This window comes from Limulus polyphemus, unplaced genomic scaffold (genome assembly GCF_000517525.1).
Source record: "Limulus polyphemus unplaced genomic scaffold, Limulus_polyphemus-2.1.2 Scaffold1499, whole genome shotgun sequence".
In the NCBI taxonomy this organism is placed as follows: Eukaryota; Metazoa; Arthropoda; class Merostomata; order Xiphosura; family Limulidae; genus Limulus; species Limulus polyphemus.
The window spans coordinates 59,974-67,547 of record NW_013667109.1 but is presented as its reverse complement, the minus strand read 5'-3'; the positions used below and the strand labels follow the sequence as shown (position 1 = coordinate 67,547).

Here is a 7,574-nt window from a genome sequence, read left to right as displayed (position 1 = left end):
GGCATGCGGCTATGAACTGCAGACTAAAGCCTTTCAGTAGAAGGAGGTTTACTCAGGGGGGAGAAGGTAAGCCATAGGACAGAAGAACAAATGATATACGAATCTGTGATGAAACAATCACTGATATTAAAACAGAAAATGGCATATTGAGGAAGAAAGTTATATATTTTCTTCATTAGAAATAACGAGTGTATTTTTAAAGAGATCAATCCATGAGTCAGTGGGATTATTGATTGGAAAACTTACATGATGCTTATCAACACTGTTTCTAGAACTATAATTGTTTGACCCTATTTGGTGATGACAAATGGGATATTGCCTCTAGAGATGAAGCAAGAAGATGAATTAATGCGTACAGTAAGTAGGCATAAAGTTTGAGCAAGATGAAAGTTGAAAGTCACTTTAACTGTAAGAAGCTTCTCTACACCACATGACATGTAAAAACTTGACAAAGAGGATGATTGCTTACTGAATTCTAACTTCATGAGGAGAACCAGAGGACTGATTATATTAGCTTGAAACAGCTTTTCAGTCTGTGACCAGGAAATGCCCATGCATTATGTGACAGTTACACCAAATGCCCATGCATTATGCGACAGTTACACCACCAGAGGTTAGAAATCTAGTGACAAGAAGGACAGGTGTGGAGAGTAATGAAAGCAGCTAATCTGTAGTTCAAAAAGTGAAATCCATGATGAGTAAGTGGTTGAAGCCAATGGTCATCTGTTGTGATAATCTTTGGAGGGACTTCTATGGGAGGTCAGCAAAGTGCTTAACTTCAGCAGAAGATAGACGATCTGTTTTTAACACATTTAATTATATTCCTAGTAATTCAATCGCTATGCTATATTTATCTCTGATCGCTACATTAATATCCGAATGTATTGCCAATTAAAAAGTCGTCAATGCGGAAAGCGGCTGATATCACGTGGTTATGATTACATGATCTCTACCCAGTTTTCAATACAATGAAAGTATCATTACGCCACTATATGAAATCTCTGTTTTCTCTGAAATTAAACTTGTATTTGTCCTCGTTTAACTAAATAGAGCTTTAAATGTCAGTTTTTCTAGTATGTAAACAAGGGCGAAGAATGAATAAATAACGGAAAATAGGTGCGCCCAGAAACAATTATATGTCTTTACTGATTGCCTGTCTCATTCAAAGATCAACTAACGAGCGTTTTTCATCCAAGCCATTTATCGTAGTAAAATAGAGGGTGCTGAATTATTTGAGTTAATTTATTTCAAATTTAATTATTGTAACATTTATTTGTGAATTAATTTTGTTAATTGTAAATAGTTACATTATTATGTAATTTTAAGTGGATATATATTTATTTGCATATTAGGATTGTTCAGATGTCTTCAAAGTTCACGGAGGGGCAGCATTGTGAACTATGCTTTTAATAATTAGATGTTTGTATTGTTGGTTGCTGTGAGTTCTAGAATTGACGTGACGTAATAAGTAGACGATGTCTCTAATATTCCAGAATTATGGGGTAAATAGCATAACAATATTTCGTCACCAAAATATTGTTGGATAGTTAGACATTCAGTCAGGAGATCAGTGAATTTAAGAGATAACCAGTTAATTATTATTTAGTGAGTCAAAACGAATTAGTTAGTTAGAATGTTACTCACTGAGCCATTCTGTCAGTTAGTGAACATGTTATCAATCATTTACTGAGTCTATTAGTTTGTCAGCCAGTTTGGGAGAAAAATATGAAAGTAAGAAAGTAGTTGACTAAATTTTATTTGTGAGTTAAGCATATTGTTGTCAGCTATATTTATAATGTTATTATTTGTTTGATTTTGATGTTAGCTAGAGGGCGCATGTCATTAAGATCAAAGAAGTCCTAGAAATATCTAGAACAAGTGTATATTATAAATATGACATACTGTGAAGTATGGAGAACTCAACTAGAAAGCGAGTTGAAAGATACATAAGAATATCATTAAAAGAACGATATTAAGATATAGAGTGAACCTGTAAATTTGTTAGCTATCACGGCTACTTTGTAGAAGTAAATTGATTTGTTTTACGTTAGTTATCGTCACTGGTAACGTAAGAACACAGCAATTTATGGCAATGACAAGTGTTCACGTTTGTAGAAACGTTGAAAGAGGAAGTAAAGTAAGTTATTATCGTTACTTGGACTGGATGCTGAATTATTTTGAATTGATAATTTAAAAGAGCCCGCCAATGAAAGACTATACTTATGTCAGAAGTGGAGTATTATTTCGGTGAAAAATAAGATATAATTTTGACTAAACTTCAACTGTTAAAGATGACGACCACGAGGTCAAAGAGTGAGAGCGAAGCATTATTTGAGAAGATGAAATTTTAAAAGAAGATCAGGAAGAAAGAGCGGAAAATGAGAAGAATGAAACAGAAACTGTAAAGAAGACCAAGAAGAAAGAGATAGAAAAGTAAAAAGAAAAGCTAGGAAGAATGAGGCAGATGATTAGAAGAAAGGGATAGAAAATTAAAGAAGACCAAGAAGAACATGACAGGACTGCTCCAGCCATGACATTACCAAATCCGTTCCCGAGTTTAGCTGACTAGCTCAATATCAGCCAATGGACTATGATAGGAAGGTACCATGGGAGTCATACCAGGCTCAGTTTGAAATCATGTCCAGAGTGAATGGGTGGAATGGTGAACAACAAGACATCTATCTTGCTTTCCATCTAAAAGGACCAGGTTCGACAACATTAAGTAACCTTCCAACTGAAAATCGTAGCAACTATCCAGCATTAGTATCTGTCTAGAGAAAAGATTTGGAACAGGGTATGGAAGCAAAAATAGACCTTAGCTGAACTGGCAGAAGATTTGAAAATGCTTGCCCAGTTACCTTACTTAGATGTTTCTCATGAAATGATGGAGTCGTTGACACATGAACAATTTATAACAGACGAGGATATGCAGGTAAGGCTGAAGCAATGTAGATGTACTTTATTAAAGGGAACTCATTAGTTGGTGATGAAACTACAATCCATTAAGGTCACAAACGAACTGATAAAGGAACCATTTAGAAGTTACGAGGATATCAGATTCTGCAGTATTGAAACATTAACTCCTCTTAACAATAGTCTAGACGAAATGAAAGAATTAATCAGACTGCTAGGTAAACAGAATCGAGGAAATAAACCATAAAACAACAAATGTTTTAAGTGTAACTTGAAAAGATATATTCTTAGAATCTTCAGGCAAAGGCCAATGTGGAATAAAAGCTCTCAAAGGTTACCATAAAAAAAATGTAACTGTTATAGTTTTTGGGAAATCTGGTTATTACAGCCAAGACTAAGAAGACCAGCTGTTATCCAGCCAAGGAGGTAGAATCTAACCAGATCAAAGGAATGACACAGAGCTAATGAGATATCAAAACAAATAAACAGGAATTAGTTGGATGTATGAGAGGAGGTTCAGCTGGAAATACTCTATCTACCATTAATGAGGAAAGAAGTTCATTATTTGAGGAAAGTTGTACACAGACATGGCCTTATTCATGGAAAATCTTGGTATGCTGATTTACACTGGTTTCACAGCTACAACTGTTCCTCCTGATCTGTTAATGAAGATGAAAAATTACCTCCAACACTGAAGAAGGAAGGAAGATTGACGCAAACAGCAGGCTGACATAAAGTTCCATCAAAAGGAAAGTCAGAAGCACTATTACTGTAGGAAACTTCTCTGTGCTTCATGATATGTGGGTAATTGACATAGAGGAAGAGTGAATTTTGGGAACTGAATTCATGTGGAGACATGTATGTGAGGTCATGCTAGCTTCAGATAGCTTCATAGTCTACGATCAGGTAACCTCTGTGCACTACATGGCATTACTCTTCTGGAGTTTGAATGTACAGTGGAAAAAGGGATGGTGGTCATTGTGCCACCAAGAAGAGAGATACTTAAATCATAAATTAATAGCAATAATTCTTCTTCTAGTGACTGTGGTACAGTGGAACAAAATACTCCAATGTGTAATGCAAGATTGGTGATTGGAAGAGGTCTCTCGGATGTGAAGAATGAAGATGTCATACATGACTTTACCCGGGAATGAGGTAAATCAGTTTGCAATAAAGCAAAAGGTAGCTATGCTTTAAGTGCTGATACAATTAAATTCCAGTGAAGTGATATGGTATGACTGAATAGTTCTCATTGCAAGAGAGTACAAGCTCCAAAGTTTAGTAGGTGTTCAGAGAGAGGTATTCCAAGTCAAAGGCCATCCACCATGATTGTCGTTGGAAGTATGTCAGTGAGAGAACAGCCAACTGGGTAACTCAGAAGAAGAACTTATTAGGAGAACCCCCAACCTGCAAAGAAGCCCAGAGTTCCTGATAATATTGCTTCCAGAGGATCATCAAGGATGGGGGCGCTAGTGGATTCATTCAACCAGGAAATACTTTCCCAGTGATAGGGCAGTCGGTGGAAACAAAGGACAAGGCACCATTCCATCTATATACCTTGGGCCTTAGAAGAGAAAACCACCAAAAAGACGTAGTGAATTGACAAGTTAGTGCCGTGTTTTATTTATTTCTGTATTAGAATTATTCAAGAGACTTTGCAACCCAAGAAGAGGGGAGTTCTATAGTCTATATTTATAATGTTGTAACTTGCTTAATTTAGATGTTAGTTAGAGGGCATATGAAATTAAGATCAAACTGGTCCTAGAAATATCTAGAACAAGTGTAGATTATACACATGACGTTCCGTGAAGCGTTCAGAGGTTACTTAGGAAACGAGTTAAAAAATAATCAAGGATGTAATTAATAGACTGATTTCAGAGAAAGAAAGTGAACTAGTAATTGTGTTAGCTATCATAGCAACTTTGTACAAGTAAGTTGATTTATTTTACGTCAGTTAATGTTGTTTCTAACATAAGCTTACAACAATTAATGGCTGTGTACAAGTGTTCAAGCTTGTAGAAACATTAAACGAGGAAATAATGTAATTTATTATCGTTAAGTGGACTGGACAATGGATTATTTTCACCAGATAATTGAAAAGAACCCGCCCACGAAAGAGCGACGCTACTACAATGTTATAAGCTTCAGAATTTCTATTGAAACATGATTTATGAAATGAGGCTTGCCAGCAAACATAGCCTATAAAATGTTATTGAACCTAGATTATGCATAATGTTTACTGAAGACTAAAAAAGAAATCGCGTAACAACATAGGAACACGTTTACGACAAGCCATATTGGTACAACGCGTAGCAGGACTGGTTGCTACACGTTGGATCAAGGTGCCATGGATGTATTGGTTCCCATCTACGATGCCATAACGTAATGACTCAACGCATTGGATCCACACGTTATGGCTCTGTAAATCGGTAGCCAACAGGGTCGTGATGTATTGACGCAATGTGTTGTCGAACTTGGCAATAAAACTGATATGTCTCATATTATTAAGCATATATAAAATAATAATAACACTTCAAAATACGAAGCCTAGCAATAATTGCGACAGTCTTACTGACTTTCCTTGCAACGCGTTGGGTCAATACTTTATGACTCTGTTGGATAACAATCTAAACGGCTATAATGCGTTTATCCACCGCATTGTCGGGATATCATGTTGTTGAAAACTATATTATTGTTGATTTGTGGGGCAACGCGTTTATTAAATATGTTAAGGCCCTGATGGCTTGTCACAAACGTTTCACCAATATATATATATGTAATTGCGAATGGATGAGTGCCCTCAATCGTTGCCTATGGCCTGCAGTTGTATTAATCCGTATTAATGAGTAGCTTACATATATGAAATAGAAGTTTTCGATGGTTATCAAAACATTTATTTGAATTGAATTATTTCTTATTTTTGTTTTAAATCTTTTGTTTATTTCTTGTTAAGCGCAAATCTACACAATGGGCTATCTGAGCTGTGCCCACCAAGGGTATCAAAACCTAGTTTTTAGCGTTATAAGTCATCAGACTTACCCTTGAGCCACAGGGAAGCTTGTTTAAATTTAAGTTGTGTAATTGTTTATCTGTCTGTATCAGATACTGCTGTGTTGTTAGATATTTTGTTTTTTTAATTTAAACGTTTATATTATTGTTTGTATAGAGGAAGTTTCACGTCATGAGATGAGCATGGCTTAATGAATATAAACTTTTTGAAAGTCTAGAAACGATTTCAGGTGAGACTAGAGGAGATTGGTGATTATTGATTAATGAATTTGTTAAAGTGATGGATTTGTCGTCACTTATTACGATACTCAAGAGTTTTGCCAAAAGCAAAATACTTGGTTAACGATGAGTAGAGATTGTTTCTTTTCAAATTTTATTTGGTTTCCTAGCTACTTAAAAAACCCTATAATTATATATGTTTTTTAAATATCCATTATTATCTTTAAGAATTATAATAAATACTTTTTCATGTGTTGCCATCTAGTGTTAAATTTTTGAAGTAAATAAAACGGTCATGTTAAAATGTGATAATCTTTAGCTCAATGTACTTTAAGTGTAATATAATGATTGGATCAGAACTGTTAACACAAGTTGACAAAAATAATGGCACTTTATGTTAAGATGGACAAAGCATTGTTTTTATCTATTACTAACAACAATTACAGAAAATCTGCATCTCCATACTATTGCAAATTGTGTATTCTAAAAAAATTTATACCCAATTTTTCCTCAACCAATTCATTTGCTAGTGTAAAATGAAATTTTTTTTCAGTGGAAACATTATTCTATCATATGTGTATCAACTTCAGAGAAGATTTTTTTACAAAATTTAAACATTTTAGAAGATTCTATAAAAATTCTTGGAATTTAGAAATAAGCGTAAGTCAGGGACAAACTTATGATTTGATCACAACGAAGTATTGTTTAGCATACTCATAGCAATAAAGCTTTATAATAAATTAAATTATTTTTTTGGTATATTTCTTTTCAAGGTTGTAGTATTGTTGGTAAACTAATGAATTATGAATCACATAATACGTTGATTCAAATACACAGCTGTAACGAATTTTTCTATTCTGCAAGAAGCATTATAACGCATATACGTATTTACATAAACCTTTTGTCAAAAACTACAAACACGCATATATTCTATAGTTCTATTTAATAAAAATATAGAAGAAGTTACACCTCGCCCCTGGTGGGACTTGAACCCACAATCTTTGGCTCCGGAGGCCAACGCCTTATCCATTAGGCCACAGGAGCAACAATAATCGTTTTTGTTATTATTTGTTTATATACTGAGACCTAATAACAATATTTTATTTACCTTCTATTCTTTTTATTGTATCTAATTATTATACATTATTCTTATCCTTGGTATTAGTAATTGTGTAATAGTTAGTAGTAACCTTTTCAACAAGATATCTGTTTATGCTAACTGCCAAGAATAAAGTAGATCTCATACTCAGCTAACACCCACTAGGCCTAATTTTTTACTTTAACTTCAAATCACTAATATTTTAAAAGAAATATGAAAGGTCTTTAATCAAGTAAGTAATCTATACAAAGGATTAGATTTTTAAGTAAACATTTTAATTTATTCATACATTAGAATTGTGTTATCGATGTATTATTGTCGTATTTGCTTCGAC

General features: G+C 34.2%; 1 non-coding gene across 1 annotated transcript; it reads right to left on the bottom strand.

Annotated features, from left to right (window-relative positions):
* Positions 1 to 7,112: 7,112 nt before the first annotated feature.
* Positions 7,113 to 7,185, bottom strand: Trnar-ccg. Its single transcript has one exon. It is a non-coding gene; the product is annotated as a tRNA-Arg (tRNA).
* Between the last annotated feature and the right edge of the window lie 389 nt (positions 7,186 to 7,574).